Source organism: Hylobates moloch, unplaced genomic scaffold (genome assembly GCF_009828535.3).
Source record: "Hylobates moloch isolate HMO894 unplaced genomic scaffold, HMol_V3 SCAFFOLD_4, whole genome shotgun sequence".
In the NCBI taxonomy this organism is placed as follows: domain Eukaryota; kingdom Metazoa; phylum Chordata; class Mammalia; order Primates; family Hylobatidae; genus Hylobates; species Hylobates moloch.
In genome coordinates this window covers 67,458,491-67,483,238 of record NW_026652279.1, presented here as the reverse complement: position 1 = coordinate 67,483,238, position 24,748 = coordinate 67,458,491, and the positions used below count along the sequence as shown (strand labels likewise).

Genomic DNA, 24,748 nt, shown 5'->3' with positions numbered 1-24,748 from the left:
AGGAGTACAACCACTGACCTGAAAACTGTCCCCTTCTAAAAGATAAACTCCCATGAATTTACACTTGTCTTGAAATTTTAATATCTAGGTTACATTTTTCATCATTAAAATAGTTATTTAGTTTATTAGTAACCTCTGAAGGATGTCTTGAGCATTAATAGTAGAGTGGGAAAACACTATAGAAATTATTGTTTTTGCAAGAGCTATAGAAGTTAGTGAGGGGTTAATGCTACTTTATGCCTACTGATTATAATATATGCCTGGCCATTCTTTCAATTAAAATAAAACCGAAGCAATGTCTTTAATATACACCTGCTTTCACTGAATAGTAACAATTCTATCAGTCTGTGGTGAAAGGGAAAATCTCAATATTAAGGACATAAATTGACAATATTTGCAATACGAAAGATGTTTCGTGGAATAGGGACACATTTGTGGGGTTTATTTATTTATTTATTTATTTTTCGAGACGGAATCTTGCTCTGTCACCCAGGCTGGAGTGCAGTGGCAGGATCTCGGCTCACTGCAACCTCCGCCGCAGGCTCCCAAGTAGCTAGGATTACAAGCACCCGCAACCATACTCCGCGCTAATTTTTGTATTTTAAGTAGAGACGGGGTTTCACCATATTGGCCAGGATGATTTCGAACTCCTGGCCTCGTGATTCGCCGGCTTCGGCCTCCCAAAGTGCTGGGATTACAGGCATGAGCCACCGGGCCCGGCCACATTCGTGTTTTAAGAGGATACTTTGGGTCATTGCACAGTCTGAAGAGTCATTTGACTTTGCTTTCATTTATAAGACATTCATGTACTGCCATCGTGTGGTCAATCCAGCACACATCAGCTTATTTGAAATGGTATGAAAAGTCAAGGAAAAAAAAGAAAAAGACTGTGCTATTTGTTTTGGTTCATGCTGACAGCCTTCATTTTGCCAAAAAGAGCTTAGCAAAAGAGTTAGCTGGAATATACCATAGATGTAAACTCAAGCACTTTTACTTACCAGAGGACCCAGGCAGTGTGTGTTTGAAGTCAGAACCAAGTCAATCTAGCTGATAAAACCACAGGGAGCAAATAATATTTCTTGTTTCCTGTTTAATATTCTGGATATTTCATATAGAAGATCTATCAAAAGTCCAAAGTTCTGTTATTTATATAACTTTTTCCAAAATCACAAGTTACAGTTAAAATGATATTTTATAATTGTAGTGCCTTTTTAATGCAACTAAAAAAAACTGTGTGCATAAACGGACAAATATAAGTGCAGATACAGGGAAGTCAAAGCGATTTAAATTGGAAATGTTAAACACACAGCACAAGATCATACTTTTGTCATTTAGATAATTTCATCTGTTTTCAAGAGTACAAAATCAAATGAGGTCCAACTCCCTTCTACTTAATTTTTAGTATAATCTCTAATACTGAGAGTGGGTGTAATCATTCAAATCGTAATCATGATGAAATTATTTAATGGAATCATATCTTATAAATTAAAATCTTTTTTCCAGTCAGAACATGAAAATCAAAAGCTCAATTTGATAAAAGAGTGATTCTGGATTTAAATACAAAAGTTCTTATATTGTAAAGCCCTTAAATTGTTTTCTAGAAATAAAACCTTTCTAACATTTAAATATAGCAAAAACTACAGGAAGCATAATTCTATTAATGACTTCTTTCACCTTAGAAAGTATCAGATGAGCTGATGAATCTTCTGCCTTCAACTGATAGTTTTAGAGAGAGAAATATCATTTCAACTCTCATATCTTTATGTATTGTTTCAAGAAATGCCAAATGCCTTTCAAAATATTATCTCAGAATGTAAGATTTAAATACACCAACAAATTTTAAGAGACAAAATCCTAATTTACTTTCCTTCTTTCTCTTTTTTATTGAACACTCACCACAAATTTCTTATTAGATGAAACATAAAAAATTATCAACAAATATAAAATCAGCCTAAATATAACTGTCAGTCTAAATTTTGGTCTTGTACTGTCACTAATTTTGTAACTTTCTTCCATTTAATACAGTGACTTCCTGCATGTTCATGAGTTTATAATGGTCATATAAAATAACTTTTCTCTCATGACCTTTAGTAGGAAAGAAAGATATTTGTATATGAGAGAAAAAGAAATGAACTAATAAGTAAATATTTTAATGAAAGAAAAAATGTATTGAGTAGAGATGAAGATTATCCAATCTAAAGATTAGATATGCACTGTTTTTTTGGTTATGAGTTTCTATTATGGAAAACAAAACAAACTCAGTAAATAGACATATTAAAACAGGTAGAAGCCTCGCCAAATTTTGACACTCTTGAAAGACTTCATAGTGAAAAGAGATAGGTCCACAATTAAGACCAGACTACACATTATTTAATTGCCTGCCAATCCCAGAAAAATTGAATTTAGTCACCATTATTAGATGTGATTCAACAAGAGTGTCTTGGAAGCTGCTTATGATAGGGCTACAAATGAAAGTGTCTTAAATTTTTAACCCTCATGAAGAGATGATGGACAACCAGAAGATCTAGCTACTGGCAACATCGAGGAAGGAGCACTGGTCAGCTTCATAAATACAAGTCTGTTTTCTAGGGAGAAGGAAGAATGGAAGAAATCTTAGTCAATATTCTTTTGACTGCAAGTAAAGAAACTCATCTGAGACAGTTTATGCAACAAAAGGGTATGTATTCTGTAGATATAAGTGTATAGTGCTACTCAAAGAATGATTTAGTGTTCGCCTTGGCAGTACATATACTAAAGTTAAAATGATACAGAGATTAGCGTGGCCCCTGTGCAAGGATGACACGTTCTAAAAATTTATTAATATTTTAAAAAAAAGGCCGGGCACGGTGGCTCACGCCTGTAATCCCAACACTTTGGGAGGCCGAGCGAGGGGGATCACGAGGTCTAGAGATCGAGACTATCCTGGCTAACAAGGTGAAACCCCGTCTCTACTAAAAAAATACAAAAAATTAGCTGGTGCGGTGGCGGGCGCCTGTAGTCCCAGCTACTAGGGAGGCTGAGGCAGGAAAATGGTGTGAACCCAGGAGGCGGAGCTTGCAGGGAGCCGAGATAGTGCCACTGCACTCTGGCCTGGGTAAAAGAGCGAGATTCTGTCTCAAAAAAAAAATAAAATAAAATAAATTTTAAAAAAAGATTTAAAGATCATGACGGAATTTGGTATAGAAATTGAGATGAAGCATTTAGAAAGTTGTGAGCAATTTGAGAAAGCAGTTTTTTGCCTGCTGATTCTTTAATAAAAAGGCATGGTCGCTGTGTGATTCCTATGGCGACTGTAACACATTACCAAAAACTTCACGGCATAAAAAAAATTTATTCTGCCACAGTTCCAGATGCCACTCCAGCCATCCTCTTTGAAGAAGGGCCTTGAGCTAGTGAAGCATCTTTGCCAGCATAAGCAGAGAAGAGGAAATGCTTGGAATTTGCAACCACCATGCCTCCCAAGATGGTCACAAGCTAATGACTCATTGGTGCGGGAGTATGAAAGTCCAGTTCCCTTGCCTTAAGTCGGGACAAACAGTGCCTTGTAACTTACATTCCAAAATTCCCTGCTGAGTCAGACTGGCATCACCCCTGCTTGAAGTGGTACCCTGGCTTCTTACCTTCCCTCCCCTCCTTCCCTCCTTCCCTTGCCAATTTAGCCTGGAACACTTCTTTAATAAATTACTTGCATATGAATCCCTAAACTAATATCTCCTTATTTTGAAGAAATTGACCTAACACAAAGAGTATCTTTTTTTTTGTTTTTTTTTTGAGGCGGATTTTCGCTCTCTCGCCCAGGCTGGAGTGCAGTGGCGCGATCTTGGCTCACTGCAAGCTCTGCCGTCTGGATTCAGGCCATTCTCCTGCCTCAGCCTCCCGAGTAGCTGGGACTACAGGCGCCTGCCACCACGCCTGGCTAATTTTTTGTATTTTTAGTAGAGACGGGGTTTCACCGTGTTAGCCAGGATGGCCTCGATCTCCTGACCTCGTGATCTGTCCGCCTTGGCCTCCCAAAGTGCTGGGATTACAGGCGTGAGCCACCAAGCCCAGCCAAGAGTATCTTTCAGATGCCTTGTTTAACGTTTCCTTAGATTGGGGAAGCCAACCTAAGACAAAGACTATGTCATACAAACAAAGAGCAATATGAGCAGCCAACTCCCTTGAAGAACTGGAACCAAATCATCTCTCTCTCTCCAGGCCACTGGAGCCTCATGGCTGCTCTGTTTCTTCCTTCATGTCTGTTTTATTTTTGTCTCTGCACACACATCTCTGCTTTATGGCACTTAACCATAGCTTTCAATCTAACTCTTCGGTTTCAATTCATGATTTCCTTTCAGTTAATATAGTAACTTTTCACAAACTTTTTAACAATTTGAAAATAAATTTTCGTGTAAAGGAAACGTATTTCAATAAACTTCAATAGAAAAGAAAGATTACTCCATAACTCTAAAGATTACAAAACTCTTTATAGTGATAAGCCAGATTATTTCTAGTCCCATTTGTGTGGAATAAAAGTAAATATGGTTGACTCATTTTATTGATTGAAAGTGTAAATATACTGATAAAAATTAGTAGAATTATACAGCATACAAATGACTGCCAAGTCCCACCACTTTCGGAAGTTTCCTTCTTCTTTAAAAGAAAAGATGCATGGTTTGGCTCAAGGTACGGCACTCGGTATTGTACATAGCCACCCAAGTTCAGGCTACAGGGAATATCTGCAAAGACAGCCTTATTATTGGACCTTGGAGAAGAAAGTGAGAAAAACTCTAGCTGACACAGAGGCATTTCCTGAGCCAAGAATGTATTTGTCTTTGAGAATAGAAAGAGTTTAAACTGAATGTGACATTTTAAAAAATGATTAACATTTACACCACGTATTGAGGAGTACAATTTTAGCTTGGCCATTGGGAGTTTTATTGGTTAAAATAATTTAAGATAACGTTTTTACTATTATGATTAAATATAACATTATCACTATTTAAAAGGTAACTTTTTTACAGAATACCTATTATATATCAAGCCCTGTATTTAAATCTCTACATGCCATAGCTCATTTACATGTCGCATTGATACTTTGATGTGGATATTATTCCTATTTTAAATATTCCAAAGCTGAAACTTAAAGAATAATAGCTCACTCACAGCTAATCATCTGGAAGGGGAACCTAGATCTTTGTCACCAGAGCCCGGGTCATTTCCACACTGCTATACCATCTTAAGCTGTCTTCTGTGTTAGCTCTTTCTCTCAGTGTGTCAATGAACAATTCTGTTTCTAAGCCAGTGCTCGTTCTACTGCGTCAGCTGCTTCAGCTTTACTTCTTTCTCTCTGAGAAGTTCTTCCCCAGCAAGCCCATGGTGCTAATGAAAGGGATTCATGAAGAGTGAAGGACATATCACATGTACACATTGTCCCATGTCATGCCCTGTCTAGTTTCTCAGAATGTGCACACATGTTCTCTGCAGGAAGTTATGAACCTTCAGCTGGGTCTATGTGATAAATTTCAAACAAGCTTGAGCGTTCTTGTCTCTACAATTAATTAAATGCAATTAGGCAACACACAGCAGAATATACCAAATGACCTGTCACTCCATTGTGATTATTTTATTTAAAAATAATCCTAACTGGTTATAACTTAAGCCACAGATATAAAGTGGAGAAGAGTTCTTGATTGTCCTTGACAAAAATCAGAAATTAAAATGACTCTGTCTCATTGAAGCTTTGAATCAGAGATTACTACTTAAGAATAAACAGTAGAAAAATTACTACCTTATGGAAAATCACAAAAAAATACACATTTTAAACTGTTAAGATGAATTAAGACATCATATAGATTAGTGAAAATAATATAAAATTTAATTATGATCCCTATCACAAAGTAATTATTCCTACTTTAATTGGTGAATTTAGACCACATACACAAATTCCCAAACACCATGCATCTGTCACTGACTTCACGTTCATGACTGTGTTCCCTAATTAAAATCTATTTCAGTTCAGTATGCCAGAATTTGGTGTTTTTGTTTTTATTATTATTATTATTATTATTATTATTATACTTTAAGTTCCAGGGTACATGGGCACAACGTGCGGGTTTGTTACACAGGTATACATGTGCCATGTTTGTTTGCTGCACCCATTAATTTGTCATTTGCATTAGGTATTTCTCCTAATACTATCCCTCCCCCAGCTCCCCACCCCACGACAGGTGCCGGTGTGTGATGTTCCCTGACCTGTCCAAGTGTTCTCATTGTTCAATTTCCACCTATGAGTGAGAACATGCGGTGTTTGGTTTTCTGTCCTTGTGATAGTTTGCTGAGAATGATGGTTTCCAGCTTTATCCATGTCCCTACAAAGGGTATGAACTCATCCTTTTTCATGGCTTCATAGTATTCTATGGTGTATGTATGCCACATTTTCTTAATCCAGTCTATCACTGATGGACATTTGGGTTGGTTCCAAGTATTTGCTATTGTGAATAGTGCCGCAATAAACATACGTGTGCATGTGTCTTTACAGTAGCATGATTTATAATCTTTGGGTATATATCCAGTAATGGGATCGCTGAGTCAAAAGGTATTTCTGGTTTTAGATCCTTGAGGAATCGCCACACTGTCTTCCACAATGGTTGAACTAATTTACATTCTCACCAACAGTGTAAAAGTGTTCCTATTTCTCCACGTCCTCTCCAGCATCTGTTGTTTCTTGACTTTTTAATGATTGCCATTTTATCTAGTATGAGATGGTATCTCATTGTGGATTTGATTTGCATTTCTCTGATGGCCAGTGATGATGAGCATTTTATCATGTGTTTGTTGGCTGCATAAATGTGTTTTTTTTTTTAGAAGTGTCTTTTCATATCCTTTGCCCGCTTTTTGATGGGCTTGTTTGTTTTATCTTGTAAATTTGTTTAAGTTCTTTGTAGATTCTGGATATTAGCCCTTTGTCAAATGGGTAGATTGCAAAATTTTTCTCCCATTCTGTAGGTTACCTGTTCACCCTGATGGTACTTTCATTTGCTGTGCAGAAGCTCTTTAGTTTAATTAGACCTCATTTGTCAATTTTGGCTTTTGTTGTCATTGCTTTTGGTGTTTTAGTCATGAAGTCATAGGCCTTGCCCAGGCCTATGTCCTGAATGGTATCACCTAGGTTTTCTTCTAGGGTTTCTAGGGTTTTAGGTCTAACATTTAAGTCTTTAATCCATCTTGAATTAATTTTCGTGTAAGGTGTAAGGAAGGGATCCAGTTTCAGCTTTCTACATATGGCTAGCCAGTTTTCCCACCACCATTTATTAAATAGGGACTCCTTTCCCCATTTCTTGTTTTTGTCAGGTTTGTCAAAGATCAGATGGTTGTAGATGTGTGGTGTTATTTCTGAGGCCTCTGTTCTGTTCCATTTGTCTACATCTCTGTTTTGCTACCAGTGCCATGCTGTTTTGGTTACTGTAGCCTTGTAGTGTAGTTCGAAGCCAGGTAGGGTGATGCTTCCAGCTTTGTTGTTTTTGCTTAGGATTGTCTTGGCAATGTGGGCTCCTTTCTGGTTTGATATGAACTTTAAAGTAGTTTTTTCTAATTCTGTGAAGAAAGTCATTGGTAGCTTGATGGAGATGGCATTAAATCTATAAATTACCTTGGGCAGTATGGCCGTTTTCACGATATTGATTCTTCCTATCCATGAACATGGAATGTTCTTCCATTTGTTTATGTCCTCTTTGATTTCGTTGAGCAGTGGTTTGTAGTTCTCCTTGAAGAGGTCTTTCACATCCCTTGCAAGTTGGATTCCTAGGTATTTTATTCTCTTTGAAGCAATGGTGAGTGGGAGTTCACTCATGATTTGGCTCTCTGTTTGTCTGTTATTGGTGTATAGGAATGCTTGTGATTTTTGGCACATTGATTTTGTATCCTGAGAGTTTGCTGAAGTTGCTTATCAGCTTAAGGAGATTTTGGGCTAAGATGATGGGGTTTTCTAAATATACAGTCATGTCATCTGCAAACAGGGACAATTTGACTTCCTCTTTTCCTAGTTGAATACCCTTTATTTCTTTATCTCGCCTGATTTCCCTGGCCGGAACTTCCAACGCTATGTTGAATAGGAGTGGTGAGAGAGGGCACCCTTGTCTTGTCCCAGTTTTCAAAGGGAATGCTTCCAGTTTTTGCCCTTTCAGTATGATATTGGCTGTGGGTTTGTCATAAATGGCTGCTATTATTTTGAGATACGTTCCATCAATACCTAGTTTATTGAGAGTTTTTATCATGAAGGGCTGTTGAATTTTGCTGAAGGCTTTTTCTGCATCTATTGAGACAATCATGTGGTTTTTGTCTTTGGTTCTGTTTATGTGATGGATTACGTTTATTGATTTGCATATGTTGAACCAGCCTTGAATTCCAGGGATGAAGCTGACTTGATCATGGTGTATAAGCCTTTTACTGCTGGATTTTGTTTGCCAGTATTTTATTGAGGATTTTTGCATCGATGTTCATCAGGGATGCTGGTCTAAAATTTTCTTTTTTTGCTGTGTCTCTGCCAGGCTTTGGTATCAGGATGATGCTGGCCTTATAAAGTGAGTTAGGGAGGATTCCCTCTTTTTCTATTGATTGGAGTAGTTTCAGAAGAAATAGTACCAGCTCCTCTTTGTACCTATGGTAGAATTTGGCTCTGAATTCATCTGGTTCTGGACTTTTTTTGGTTGCTAGGCTAATAATTATTGCTTCAATTTCAGAGCCTGTTATTGGTCTATTCAGAGATTCAGCTTCTTCCTGATTTACTCTTTGGGGGGTGTATGTGTGCAGGAATTTATCAATTTCTTCTAGATTTTCCAGTTTATTTGCATAGAGGTGTTTATAGTATTCTCTGACAGCAGTTTGTATTTCTGTGGGATTGGTGATGATAACCCCTTTATCATTTTTGATTCTTCTCTCTTTTCTTCGTTTTTAATCTTGCTAGTGGTCTATAAATTTTGTTCATCTTTTCAAAAAACTAGCTCCTGAATTCATTGCTTTTTTGAAGGGTTTTTTGTGTCCCCATATCCTTCAGTTCTGCTCTGATCTTGGTTATTTCTTGCCTTCTGCTCGCTTTTGAATTTCTTTGCTCTTGCTTCTCTAGCTCTTTTAATTGTGACGTTAGGGTGTCAATTTTTTATCTTTCCTGCTTTCTCTTGTGGGCATTTAGTGCTATAAATTTCCCTCTATACACTGCTTTAAATATGTCCCAGAGATTTTGGTATGTTGTGTCTTTGTTCTCGTTGGCTTCAAAGAACATCTTTATTTCTGCCTTCATTTTGTTATTTACCCAGTAGTTATTCAGGAGCAGGTTGTCCAGTTTCCATGTAGCTGTGTGTTTTTGGGTGAATTTCTTAATCTTGAGTTCTAATTTGATTGCACTGTGGTCTGAGAGATAGTGTGTTGTGATTTCGGTTCTTGTACATTTGCTGAGGAGTGCTTTACTTCCAACTATGTGGTCAATTTTGGAATAAGTGCAATGTGGTGCTGAGAAGAATATATATTCTGTTGAATTTGGAGTGGAGAGTTCCATAGATGTCTGTTAGGTCTGCTTGGTGCAGAGTGGAGTACAAGTCCTGGATATCCTTATTAACCTTCTGTCTCATTGATCTGTCTAATGTTGACAGTGGGGTGTTAAAGTCTTCCATTATTATTGTGTGGGAGTCTAAGTCTCTTTGTAGGTCTCTAAGGACTTTCTTTATGAATCTAGGTGCTCCCATATTGGATGCATATATATTTAGGATAGTTAGCTCTTGTTGTTGAATTGATCCCTCTAGCATTACTTAATGGCCTTCTTTGTCTCTTTTCATCTTTGTTGGTTTAAAGTCTGTTTTATCAGAGACTAGGTATGCAACTCATGCTTTTTTTTTTTTTTTTTGGCTTTCCATTTGCTTGGTAGATCTTCCTCCATCCCTTTATTTTTAGCCTATGTGTGTCTTTGCATATGAGTTGGGTCTCCTGAATACAGCACACTGATGGGTCTTGACTCTTTATCCAATTTGCCAGTCTGTGTCTTTTATTGGGGCATTTAGGCCATTTACATTTAAGGTTAATATTGTTATGTGTGAATTTGATCCTGTCATTATGATATTAGCCAGTTGTTTTCTCCATTAGTTGATGCAGTTTATTTCTAGCATTGATGGTCTTTACAATTTGGCATGTTTTTGCAATGGCTGGTTCTGGTTGTTCCTTTCCATGTTTAGCGCTTCTTTCAGGAGCTCTTGTAAGGCAGGTCTGGTGATGACAAAATCTCTTAGCATTTGCTTGTCTGTAAAAGATTTTGTTTCTCCTTCACTTATGAAGCTTAGTTTGGCTGGATATGAAATTCTGGGTTGAAAATTCTTTTCTTTAAGAATGTTGAATATTGGCCCCTACTCTCTTCTGGCTTGTAGGATTTCTGTGGAGAGATCTGCTGTTAGTCTGATGGGCTTCCCTTTGTAGGTAACCCAACCTTTCCCTCTGGCTGCCTTAACATTTTTTCCTTCATTTCATTGTGGTGTGCTCCATATTTCCTGAATTTGAATGTTAGTCTGCCTTGCTAGGTTGGGGAAGATCTCCTGGATAATATCCTGAGGAGTGTTTCCATTCTCCTTGTCACGTTCAGGTAAACCAATCAAATGTAGATTTGGTCTTTCCACATGGTCCTATATTTCTTGGAGGCTTTGTTCATTTCTTTTTACTCTTTTTTCTCTAAACTTGTCTTCTTGCTTTATTTCATTAATTTGATCTTCAGTCATTGATACCCTTTCTTCCACTTGATCGAATCAGTTATTGAAGCTTGTGCATGTGTCTCATAGTTCTCGTGCCATGGTTTTTCAACTCCATCAGATCATTTAAGGTCTTCTCTACACTGTTTATTTTAGTTAGCTATTCATCTAATCATTTTTCAAGGTTTTTCGCTTCCTTGTGATGGGTTTGAACATCCTCCTTTAGCTCAGAGAAGTTTGTTATTACTGATCATCTGAAGCCTTCTTCTTTCAACTTGTCAAAGTCATTCTCCATCCAGCTTTGTTCCATTGCTCACGAGTTGCTGCGATCCTTTAGAGGAGGAGAGGTGCTGTGGATTTTAGAATTTTCAGCTTTTCTGCTCTGGTTTCTCCCAATCTTTGTGGTTTTATCTAACTTTGGTCTTTGATATTGGTGACCTACAGAGGGTGTTTTGGTGTGGATGTCCTTTTTGTTGATGTTGATGCTATTCCTTTCTGTTTGTTAGTTTTCCTTCTAACAGTCAGGTCCCTCAGCTACAGGTCTGTTGGAGTTTGCTGGAGGTCCATTCCAGACCCTGTTTGCCTGGGTATCACCAGTGGAGCCTGCAGAATAGCAAATATTGCAGAACAGTAAGTATTGCTGCCTGATCTTTCCTCTGGAAGCTTCATCCAAGAGGAGCACCCATCTGTATGAGGTGTCAGTTGGCCCCTACTGGGAGATGTCTCCCAGTTAGGCTACATGGGGTTCAGGGACCCACTTGAGGAGGCAGGCTGTCTATTCTCAGAGCTCAAACACCATGCTGGGAGAACAACTGCTCTCTTGAGAGCTGTCGGCCAGGGATGTTTAAGCCTGCAGAAGTTTCTGCTGTCTTTTGTTCAGCTATTCTATTCCCTGCCCCCAGAGGTGGAGTTTACAGAGGCAGCAGGCCTTAGTGAGCTGCAGTGGGCTCTGCCCTGTTTGAGCTTCCTGGAAGCTTTGTTCATCTACTCAAGCCTCAGCAATGGTGGACACCCCTCCCCCTGCCAGGCTGCTGCCTCACAGGTTAATCTCAGACTGCTGAGCTAGCAGTGAGCAAGGCTCTGTGGGCATGAGACCAGCCAAGCCAAGCATGAGATATAATCTCCTGGTGTACCTTTTGCTAAGACAGTTGGCAAAGCACAGTATTTGGGCGGAAGTGTCCCGTTTGTCCAGGTAGTCTGTCACGGCTTCCCTTGGCTAGGAAAGGGAAATTCCCCAACACCTTGCACTTCCCAGGTGAGGCAATGCCCCGCCCTGCTTCAACTCACCCTCAGTGGGCTGCACCCACTCTTCAACCAGTCCCAATGAGATGAATCAGGTACCTCAGTTGGAAATGCAGAAATCACCTGTCTTCTGGGTCAGTCACACTGGGAGCTGCAGACTGGAGCTGTTCCTATTCGGCCATCTTTGAACAAACCCCCCCTGGATTTGACGTTTTATTGCAACTCAGACACTGTGTTAGATTCTGAGGGTATCAGTTTGAGAGATCCATGGGCCCTGATCTCAAGGACAGCACTTACAACCTTGCTGTAACATAATATATTACATTCTATTCATTCAAGATGTATTTATTGAGTGCAGTCTTTCAGGAACTGGAATCCAAGGTGAAAAAAAAGGCTGTTTTAATGGTATACATGATTTTGTAGAGCAGATGGATATTTATAAAGGAATAATACAAATAATCATTAAAATGGGTAAGTCTGTGAAGGAAAGAAATATGGTGTTATGTGAGTGTGTGATAGAGGTGCTCAGTCTATCATGGAGGGCAGCAAAGACCTCCTTGAACAAACGATGATTCAGCTAAGATTTGATGACAGAGGCAGGGTGAGCTAAATAAAATAAAAAGGGGAATGGTGGATTTCTCTACTGAGAAATTAACATATGATAAAGTCCCATGAACAGCTGTTTGAGAAACTGAATAACATCCGAATGAATGGAGAGCAAAGTACAAGGAAGGAAAAAGTATAAGATTAGGCTGCTAATGTAGGCCAGGCCAGGCAGAGAGTAGGATACTAAATTAAGAATGCTAATCCTCATCTAAGAGCCAAGAAAGCCACGGAAGAGATTTTGCTGGAGAGTGGTGATAGATCACTCTGGCTGCAGTAAAGAGAATGGATAGAAGCAAATAAGGATAAAGAACAACCAGATAGATAAAGACTGTAGCAGTAAAGATGGAAGGTGTTGATGGCTTTACCGAGAGTAGTAGTGTTGAAGATGGTCAGAAATAAATATTTTCGTGAAGTATTTAGGAGCTAATACCAACAAAAATGTACAAGAGCATAAAAATATTTGGCCAGAATATAGACAGAATAATTCATTCTTCCTAGAGTAAAAAAGAAAGACTTCACAGAAGTAGTATTCAATGGGTACTTAAATAACAAATAGAAGTTTACCAGGGTGAAACTGAGAGAATTATATTTTACATAGAGAAAACAGTGCAACTGTATTAGTTTGTTTTCTGTTACTTACAACAAAATACCTGAAGCCAGGCGATCTATTTTTTAAAAGGAATTTATTTCTTACAGTTATGGAGGCTGACAAGTACAAGACTGAGTGCACCAAATGTTCAGACATTAAATTTTAAAGCTAGAGAATAATCTCCCATGACTCCATATCCAGCATTCTGTGCATACTGGTACAGGGGTTGGGCCCCCAAGTCCTCAGGCAGCCTTGCTTCCATGACTTTCCATGGCTCAGCCCACACTTCAGCTCTTGCAGGCTGGTGTTGCACCCTAGTAGCTCTACAGTTCCAAGATCTCAGTGGCAATTTCACTCCTGCAGCTCCCCAAGTCATTGCCCTAGTATGGGGTTCTCTATGGTGGCTCCTCCCCTGCAACAAGTCTGTGCCTGGGCACACAGGCTGTTTGATACATTCTTTGAAATTAGGTGGAAGCTGTCATGCCTCCACAGCTCTTGCATTCTGTGGACCTGAAGAATTAACATCATGTGGATGCCCCGAGGATTAAGGTTTGTACCTTTGGAGTGGTGCCTAGTGAAGCCACATCTGGGGCCAACTGAGCCACAGCTGGGTGGTCAAGGAGTGCTGTGCTGAAATATAGAGAGCATATACCTAAGGGATCTCTGTGCAGGAGCCTATGGAGGGCACTCCAGGCCTGTACCCAAAAACCATTCTGCCTTCCTAGACCTCTTAGCCTGTTATGAAAGGAGCAGTTTCAAAGATATCTGAAATGCCTCTGAGGTCTTTCTTCCATTGTCTTGTGGAATAGCATCTGGCTCCCTTCTATCCATGCTAATCTCTTTAGCAAATGGTCCCTGGGCTACATTTTTTGTCTCTTGTCCTGAATACACTTTTTGACTCTTTATGTGGCTTGGCTCAATTTTCTAAATCTTCCCACTCTGTTTTTCTTTCAATTATGAATTGTATCTTTAAATCCTTCCTTTACTCCTGAATTTCAGTGTAAGGAGCCAAAAGTAACCATGCAGCTCCTTCTATACTTTGCTTAGAAATTTATTTTGCCAGATATGCCAGTTAATGACTCTCAAGTTTGGTCTTCCACAAAGCCCTCAGGCATGAACCTGGTTCAGCCAAGTTCTTTTCCAATTTACAACAAGGATGGCTTTTACCCCAGTTTCCAATACCTTGTTCCTCGATTTCACCTGAAACTTCATCAGAATGGCCTTTTTGTTCATAATTCTATATGCATTCTGGTCACCACTACTTAACCAGTTTCTAAGGAGTTCCAAACATTCCCTGGTCTTCTAGGCTCTCCCCAGAATCTAGGCTCCTCCAAATTCTTTCAGCCTTTGCCCATTACCCAATTCCAAAGCTGCTTCCACATTTTCAGTTATTCATTATCAGCAACACCCCATGTATCAGTACCAATTTTGTGTTTTAGTTCATTTTCTGTTGCTTATAACAGATTACTTGAAACTGTGTAATTAATTTTTTTTAAGGAATTTATTTCTTACAGTCTTAAAAGCTGGAAAGTCCAAGGTCAAGGAGCCATTCCTATCTGATGAGAGTCTTCTTGCTAGTGGGGGCTCCATGCCAATTCTCAAGGCAGTGCAGGGCATCACATGGCAAGAGGGCTGAGCATGCTAATGTGCTGGCTCAGGGCTCTCTTCCTCTCCTTATAAAGCCACCAGTCTCACTCCCATGATAACCCATTAATCATTCATCCATTAATCCATGAATGGATTTGTCCATTCACCAGGGCAAAACGTCATGACCCAATCACCTCTTAAAGGCTCCACCTCTCAATCCTGCCACATTGGGGATTAAGTTTCAACATGAGTTTAGAGGGAACAAATCTTCAAACCATAGCAGTGACAAAACCAAAACAGTCTTAAAAGTGAAGCTCTTTGGGAGCAGAAAATTTGGGGTACATTTTTTATTCTCTGCACTTATCACAATATTTGGCATATAGTATCGTTTCACAAACAAATGTGTTCAAAAAATAAGTGCGATCTAGAGTAGCTGAACTATAGAAGGCATAAAAGAAATTGTGTATAAAGAGAAACAAAAAAAACCCATAGACAAAAATAAAATGAGCTTGAACTTCCCCTTTAAGCAGTGAGAAAACAAAGACTTTTTTGCTTTTGTTTTTGTTCTGTTTTTTTTTTTTTGAGATGGAGTCTCGCTCTGATGCTCAGGCTGGAGTACAGTGGTGCAATCTTGGCTCACTGCAAGCTCTGCCTCCTGGGTGTAAGTGATTCCCCTGCCTCAGCCTCCTGAGTAGCTGGGACTATAGGCCCGTGCCACCATGCCTGGCTAATTTTTTGTATTTTTAGTAGAGACCAGGTTTCATCGTGTTAGCTAGGATGGTCTCGATCTCCTGACCCTGTGATCCGCCCACGTTGGCCTCCCAAAGTGCTGGGATTACAGGCATGAGCCACCGCACCTAGCCACACAAAGACAGTTTTAACGTACAAGAAGGACTCAATCTTTGTTTTCAAAAAGTATATAATGGCAAAAAAGGAGAATGAAGACAAGGTGATTAGAAAGTTGAGGCAGAAAGACATTTAAGACACAAATGCAATAAATCAGGTAAGAGTGAATATCAGCCTAAAACAAGGGGTCTACAGTGGTAATTCAGAAAAAGAAATAAATTCCCAAATAATATAGTAATAGTATTGACAAGATTTGATGGCTGAATTATATGTGTGTTTATATATGTGTGTATACATATGAGAGAAGCAAGGGAAGAAGGAAGGATGAAGTTACACATGCATGAGGTTTTTAGAGAAAGTACTCAAGTGAAGTATAATCCTTTTATTTAAAATAGAGAACACAATAGAAAAAACAGACTTGTCAGAATTAATAAAAAGTACAATTTCTGGCTCTGTTAATTTTGTAATGCCAGATAGGCACTGTGGATACTCTAGAGGTACAGATTTAATTTAAAAAAAAAAAAAACACTACAGAAATCAGAACCAGAGATAAATCTTTGGAAGTCATCTCCAAAGAATTTGAACTCTCAAAATGTAGGGCACACTTCAAAGTGAGTATACTCAGTAGTGCGCTGAGATGATGCTACATCTCAGGAGATACAAGAAGTGTCCTCTTGAACCATCCATTTTACTCCATGGTAAGTAATTTCAAGCATTTGCAATAAAAACAGATTAAAAGCTAAATTCAAATTACAGGTTGAGTATCCCTTATCCAAAATGCTTGGGACCAGAAGTGTTTCAGATTTCAAATTTTTCAGAATTTGTAACATTTGCACATATATAAAATGAGATATCTTGGGAATGGAACCCAAATCTAAGCATTTTTTATGGCTTATATACACATGGCCTGAAGGTAAATTTATATAACACTTTTAATAATTTTGTGCATGAAACTAAGTTTTGACAGCATTTTGCCTGTGACCTGTCACATGAGATCAGGTGTGGCATTTTCCACTTGTGGTATCAGGTCAGCACTCAAAAAGTTTTAGGTTTTGGTGCATTTCAGATTTTGGATTTTCAGATGAAGGACTGTCAGCCTATTATTACTAACCTATGTTAAAAGAATTAAGTTTTGGGGTGGAGACAAGATGGCCGAATAGGAACAGCTCCAGTCTACAGCTCCCAGTGTGAGCGATGCAGAAGATGGATGATTTCTGCATTTCCATCTGAGGTAGTGGGTTCATCTCACTAGGGAGTGCCAAACAGTGGCAGCAGGACAGTCGGTGCAGCTCACCATGTGGGAGCCAAAGCAGGGCGAGGCATTGCCTCACTTGGGAAGCACAAGGGGTCAGGGAGTTCCCTGTCCTAGTCAAAGAAAGGGGTAACAGACCGCACCTGGAAAATCGGGTCATTCCCACCCTAATACTGCACTTTTCCAATGGGCTTGGAAAATGGCACACCAGGAGATTGTGTCCCGCACCTGGCTCGGAGGGTCCTACTCCTACAGAGTCTCACTGATTGCTAGCACAGCAGTCTGAGATCAAACTGCAAGGCGGCAGCGAGGCTGGGGGAGGGACACCCACCATTGCCCAGGCTTGCTTAGGTAAACAAAGCAGCCAGGAAGCTCGAATGGGGTGGAGCCCACCACAGCTCAAGGAGGCCTGCCTGCCTCTGTAGGCTCCACCTCTGGGGGCAGGGCACAGACAAACAAAAAGACAGCAGGAACCTCTGCAGACTTAAATGTCCCTGTCTGACAGCTTTGAAGAGAGTAGTGGTTCTCCCAGCAAGCAGCTGGAGATCTGAGGACGGGCAGACTGCCTCCTAAAGTGGGTCCCTGACCCCCAAGAAGCCTAACTGGGAGGCACCCCCCATTAGGGACAGACTGACATCTCACTCAGCCAGGTACTCCTCTGAGACAAAACTTCCAGAGGAGCAATCAGACAGCTGAATTTGCGGTCTCACGAAAATGCGCTGTTCTGCAGCCAGCGCTGTTGACACCAAGCAAAACAGGGTCTGGAGTGTACCTCTAGCAAACTCCAACAGACCTGCAGCTGAGGGTTCTGTCTGTTAGAAGGAAAACTAAGAAACAGAAAGGACACCCACACCAAAAACCCATCTGTACATCACCATCATCAAATACCAAAAGTAGAAAAACCTACAAAGATGGGGAGAAAACAGAGCAGAAAAACTGGAAACTCTAAAAAGCAGAGGACCTCTCCTCCTCCAAAGGAACGCAGTTCTGCACCAGCAACGGAACAAAGCTGGATGGAGAATGACTTTGACAAGTTGAGAGAAGAAGGCTTCAGACGATCGAACTACTCCGAGCTACGGGAGGAAATTCAAACCAATGGCAAAGAAGTTAAAAACTTGAAAAAAAAAATAGATGAATGTATACCTAAGATAACCAATGCAGAGAGGGGCTTAAAGGAGCTGATGGAGCTGAAAGCCAAGTTTCGAGAACTATGTGAAGATTGCAGAAGCCTCGGTAGCCGATGCCATCAACTGGAAGAAAGGGTATCAGTGTTGGAAGATGAAATGAATGAAATGAAGCGAGAAGGGAAGTTTAGAGAAAAAAGAATAAAAAGAAATGAAAAAAGCCTCCAAGAAATGTGGGACTATGTGAAAAGAACAAACCTACATCTGATTGGTGTACCTGAAAGTGACGGGGAGAATGGAACCAAGTTGGAAAACACTCTGCAAGATATTATCCAGGAGAACTTCCCCAATCTAGCAAGGCAGGCCAACATTCAGATTCAGGAAATACAGAGAACGCCACAAAGATACTCCTCGAGAAGAGCAACTTCAAGACACATAATTGTCAGATTCACCAAAGTTGAAATGAAGGAAAAAATGTTAACGGCGGCCAAAGAGAAAGGTCGGGTTACCCACAAAGGGAAGCCCATCAGACTAACAGCTGATCTCTTGGCAGAAACTCTACAAGCCAGAAGAGAGTGGGGGCCGATATTCAACATTCTTAAAGAATTTTGAACCCAGAATTTCTTTTTTTTTTCTTTTTTTTTATTATTATACTTTAAGTTTTAGGGTACATGTGCACAACGTGCAGGTTTGTTACATATGTATCCATGTGCCATGTTGATTTGCTGCACCCATTAACTCGTCATTTAGCATTAGGTATATCTCCTAATGCTGTCCCTCCCCACTCCCACAACCCCACAACAGTCCCCGGAGTGTGATGTTCCCCTTCCTGTGTCCATGAGTTCTCATTGTTCAATTCCCACCTATGAGTGAGAACACGCGGTGTTTGGTTTTTTGTCCTTGCGATAGTTTACTGAGAATGATGTTTTCCAGTTTCATCTATGTCCCTACAAAGGACATGAACTCATCATTTTTTATGGCTGCATAGTATTCCCTGGTGTATGTGTGCCACATTTTCTTAATCCAGTTTATCGTTGTTGGACATATGGGTTGGTTGCAACTCTTTGCTATTGTGAATAGTGCCGCAATAAACATACATGTGCTTGTGTCTTTATGGCAGCATGATTTATAGTCCTTTGGGTATATACCCAGTAATGGGATGGCTGCATATCCAGCCAAACTAAGCTTCATAAGTGAAGGAGAAATAAAATACTTTACAGACAAGCAAATGCTGAATGATTTTGTCACCTACAAACCTGCCGTAAAAGAGCCCCTGAAGGAAGCACTAAACAGGGAAAGGAACAACCGGTACCAACCACTGCAAAAACGTGCCAAATTGTAAAGACCACTGAGGCTAGGAAGAAACTGCATCAACTAACGAGCAAAATAACCAACTAACATCATAATGACAGGATCAAACTCACACATGATAATATTAAATTTAAACCTAAATGGGCTAAATGCTCCAATTAAAAAGACACAGACTGGCAAATTGGATAAGGAGTCAAGACCTATCAGTGTGCTGTATTCAGGAAACCCATCTCACGTGCAGAGACACACATAGACTCAAAATAAAGGGATGGAGGAAGATCTACCAAGAAAATGGACAACAAAAAAAGGCAGGCATTGCAATCCTAATCTCTGACAAAATAGACTTTAAACAAACACAGATCAAAAGAGACAAAGAAGGCCATTACATAATGGTAAAGGGATCAATTCAACAAGAAGAGCTAACTATCTTAAATATATATGCACCCAACACAGGAGCACCAAGATTCATAAAGCAAGTCCTGAGTGACCTACAAAGAGACTTAGACTCCCACACAATAATAATGGGAGATTTTAACACCCCACTGTCAACATTAGATAGATCAATGAGACAGAAAGTTAACAAGGATATCCAGGTATTGAACTCAGCACTGCACCAAGTGGACCTAATAGACATCTACAGAACTCTCCACCCCAAATCAACAGAATATACATTTTTTTCAGCACCACACCCCACCTATTCCAAAACTGACCACATAGTTGGAAGTAAAGCTCTCCTCAGCAAATGTAAAAGAATAGAAATTATAACAAACTGTCTCTCAAACCACAGTGCAATCAAATTAAAACTCAGGATTAAGAAACTCACTCAAAACCGCTCAACTACATGGAAACTGAACAACATGCTCCTGAATGACTACTGGGTACATAACGAAATGAAGGCAGAAAAAAAGATGTTCTTTGAAACCAACATACCAGAATCTGTGGGACACATTCAAAGCAGTGTGTAGAGGGAAATTTATAGCACTATATGCCCACAAGAGAAAGCAGGAGAGATCCAAACTTGACACCCTAACATCACAATTAAAAGAACTAGAAAACCAAGAGCAAACACATTCAAAAGCTAGCAGAAGGCAAGAAATAACTAAAATCAGAGCAGAACTGAAGGAAATGGAGTCACAAAAAACCCTTCAAAAAATTAATGAATCCAGGAGCTGGTTTTTTGAAAAGATCAAGAAAATTGACAGACCACTAGCAAGACTAATGAAGAAGAAAAGAGAGAAGAATCACATAGACACAATAAAAAATGATAAAGGGAATATCACCACCAATCCCACAGAAATACGATCTACCATCAGAGAATACTACAAACACCTCTACGCAAATAAACTAGAAAATCTAGAAGAAATGGATAAATTCCTCGACAAATGCACCCTCCCAAGACCAAACCAAGAAGAAGTTGAATCTCTGAATAGACCAATAACAGGCTCTGAAATTGTGGCAATAATCAATAGCTTACCAACCAGAAAGAGTCCAGGACCTGATGGATTCACAGCCGAATTCTACCAGAGGTACAAAGAGGAATTGGTACCATTCCTTCTGAAACTATTCCAATCAATAGAAAAAGAGGGAATCTTCCCTAACACATTGTATGAGGCCAGGATCATCCTGATACCAAAGCCTGGCACAGACACAACCAAAAAAGAGAATTTCAGACTAATATCCATGATGAACATTGATGCAAAACTCCTCAATAAAATACAGGCAAATCAAATCCAGCAGCAGATCAAAAAGCTTATCCACCATGATCAAGTGGGCTTCATCCCTGGGATGCAAGGCTGGTTCAACATACGTAAATCAATAAATGTAATCCGACATATAAACAGAACCAAAGGCAAAAACCACATGATTATCTCAATAGACGCAGAAAAGGCCTTTGACAAAATTCAACAACACTTCATGCTAAAAACTCTCAATAAATTAGGTATTGATGGGATGTATCTCAAAATAATAAGAGCTATCTATGACAAACCCACAGCCCAAACTGGAAGCATTCCCTTTGAAAACTGGCACAAGACAGGGATGCCCACTCTCACCACTCCTATTCAACATAGTGTTGGAAGTTCTGGCCAGGGCAATCAGGCAGGAGAAGGAAATAAAGGGTATTCAATTAGGAAAAGAGGAAGTCAAATTGTCCCTGTTTGCTGATGACATGATTGTATATCTAGAAAACCCCATTGTCTCAGCCCAAAATCTCCTTAAGCTGATAAGCAACTTCAGCAAAGTCTCAGGATACAAAATCATTGTACAAAAATCACAAGCATTCTTGTACACCAATCACAGACAAACAGAGAGCCAAATCATGAGTGAACTCCTGTTCGCAATTGCTTCAAAGAGAATAAAATACCTAGGAATCCAACTTACAAGGGACGTGAAGGACCTCTTCAAGGAGAACTACAAACCACTGCTCAATGAAATAAAAGAGGATACAAACAAATGGAAGAACATTCCATGCTCATGGGTTGGAAGAATCAATATTGTGAAAATGGCCATACTGCCCAAGGTAATTTATAGACTCAATGCCATCCCCATCAAGCTACCAACGACTTTCTTCAGAGAATTGGAAAAAACTAGTTTAAAGTTCATATGGAACCAAAATGAACTCGCATCGCCAAGTCAATCCTAAGCCAAAAGAACAAAGCTGGAGGCATCACGCTACCTGACTTCAAACTATACTACAAGGCTACAGTAACCAAAACAGCATGGTACTGGTACCACAATAGAGACATAGATCAATGGAACAGAACAGAGCCCTCAGAAATAATGTCACATATCTCCAACTATCTTATCTTTGACAAACCTGACAAAAACAAGCAATGGGATAATGATTCCCTATTTAATAAATGGTGCTGGGAAAACTGGCTAGCCATATGTAGAAAGCTGAAACTGGATCCCTTCCTTGTACCTTATACAAAAACTAATTCAAGATGGATTAAAGACTTACATGTTAGACCTAAAGCCATAAAAACCCTAGAAGAAAACCTAGGCAATACCATTCAGGACATAGGTATGGGCAAGGACTTCATGTCTAAAACACCAAAAGCAATGGCAACAAAAGCCAAAATTGACAAATGAGATCTAATTAAACTAAAGAGCTTCCGCACAGCTGAAGAAACTACCATCAGAGTGAACGGGCAACCTACAAAATGTGAGAAAATTTTTGCAACCTACTCATCTGACAAAGGGCTAATATCCAGAATCTACAATGAATTCAAACAAATTGACAAGAAAAAAACAAACAACCCCATCAAAAAGTGGGCAAAGGACATGAACAGACACTTCTCAAAAGAAGACATTTATGCAGCCAAAAAACACATGCAAAAATGCTCATCATCACTGGCCATCAGAGAAATGCAAATCAAAACCACAATGAGATACCATCTCACACCATTAGAATGACGATCATTAAAAAGTCAGGAAACAGCAGGTGCTGGAGAGGATGTGGAGAAATAGGAACACTTTTACATTGTTGGTGGGGCTGTAAATTAGTTCAACCATTGTGGAAGTCAGTGTGGCGATTCCTCAGGTATCTAGAACTAGAAATACCATTTGACCCAGCGATCCCATTACTGGGTATATACCCAAAGGACTATAAATCATGCTGCTATCAAGACACATGAACATGAATGTTTATTGTGGCACTATTCACAATAGCAAAGACCTGGAACCAACCCAAATGTCCAACAATGATAGACTGGATTAAGAAAATGTGGCACATATACACCATGGAATACTATGCAGCCATAAAAAATGATGAGTTCATGTCCTTTGTAGGGACATGGATGAAGCTGGAAACCATCATTCTCAGTAAACTATCGCAAGGACAAAAACCAAACACTGCATGTTCTCACTCATAGGTGGGAACTGAACAATGAGAACACATGGACACAGGAAGGGGAAAATCACACTCCGGGGACTGTTGTGGGGTGGGGGGAGGGGCGAGGGACAGCATTAGGAAATATACCTAATGCTGCATGACGAGTTAATAGGTGCAGCACGCCAACATGGCACATGGATACATATGTAACAAACCTGCACATTGTGCACATGTACCCTAAAACTTAAAGTATAATAATAATAATAATAATTAAGTTTCTAGGAAGAGGTTAAGGAAGTGGTTCTTATTGTTCATTGTAGATGCAGAAAATCTTCAGGAAGCAAAGATACAGAGGCAAATGGAAAATGATCACATGATGTGAAAACAGAGAAATTTTATAAACAGAAATGGCTAATATAAATTTGTACTTACTTTATTAGGTCCACTCAATTGACAGCAAACCTTTAGTCAGTTTGCTATGCCTACAAATTCGTTGTGTCAGCTATGTTTGGGAAAATTGAAGAATCCATCTTCCACATCTGGAATGATAATATCCTGAAAAGAATGGATGGTACTAAAAGACAGCAAAATAATATATAAAATGAACTGTGTTAGAAGCAGGAACTGAAAATAAGAGGTGAATAAGGAAAAGTTAAACTATACCCCTTCCATGTACACAACAAATCCCCAATTCCTGGAGTGACAGGGTGAGACCCACAGCATACGGGATGATATTTAAGAAAAGAAAATCCCGAAGACAAACTACCTCAACTGATATCTTAGTTACACAGTAACACGTTCTTTTTAAAATTAAACAATGGTGGGTATAACATCAATTAGAATTTAAAATCTACCTGATTTAAGATAAAACTCAAGACCTCAAAGTAATTTTGTGCTGGGGGTGAAAAATATCAGGTTATGGTTCCAAATATTAATACCCAAAACATACAAGTTCACTTCCCAATGCTTTCGATGGTGCTTTTTTAGTTTGCAAAGCAACTAAAACAGAAGATAAGAGATGCAATGAAAGATTATGAAACTAGCCATGGAAGTATATAAAGTAAACAGAAAGTCAAAGTTGAAGTCTGGAAAAACTCACATTTAAAGGATGATTTTCCCAGAGTTGCTCCACCCCGAACCCCAACCCCCCAAAATCCCAGAGGCTGGAAAGGAATCCTCAGAGAGGCAGGGCACAACAACCAAAGACTAAGGGTATTTCAGATCAGATAGGAGGCTTTGGTCAACATGTGTCAAATTTGGTTAAAAGGTCAATGAGAATTATAACTGAGGCCTTCAATTTAGCAAATGGGAAGTTAATGGTGACTTTTACAAGAGCAATTTTAATGGAAGAGCTGAATTGGGAGAAGGGTTAAGTAATAAATAAAATATTTTTTAAATGAGGCAGAGAATATGAATTACTCTTGAGAAGTTTAGCAGTGATGAAGGGAAGGAGAAAAATAGGTATCTGGAAAGAAATAAGAATTGACCAATGGCTGTTTTCAGAATGGAGAAATCTTGGATAAATTTGTAGACCAGGCAAAATAGGCAGAAGAAAAAACTCATTAGGAATGAAAGGAAGGTGCCAAGAAAATTAAGAAAATGAAGTGGGAGAAGAAAGGAAAGGTTGTTCTGGACAGGAGAAAAATTGCTTTT

At 39.4% G+C, this 24,748-nt stretch overlaps 1 pseudogene; it reads left to right on the top strand.

Annotated features, from left to right (window-relative positions):
• Positions 1 to 2,727: 2,727 nt before the first annotated feature.
• Positions 2,728 to 2,827, top strand: LOC116467650 (U6 spliceosomal RNA; annotated as a pseudogene).
• The last annotated feature ends 21,921 nt before the right edge of the window (positions 2,828 to 24,748 follow it).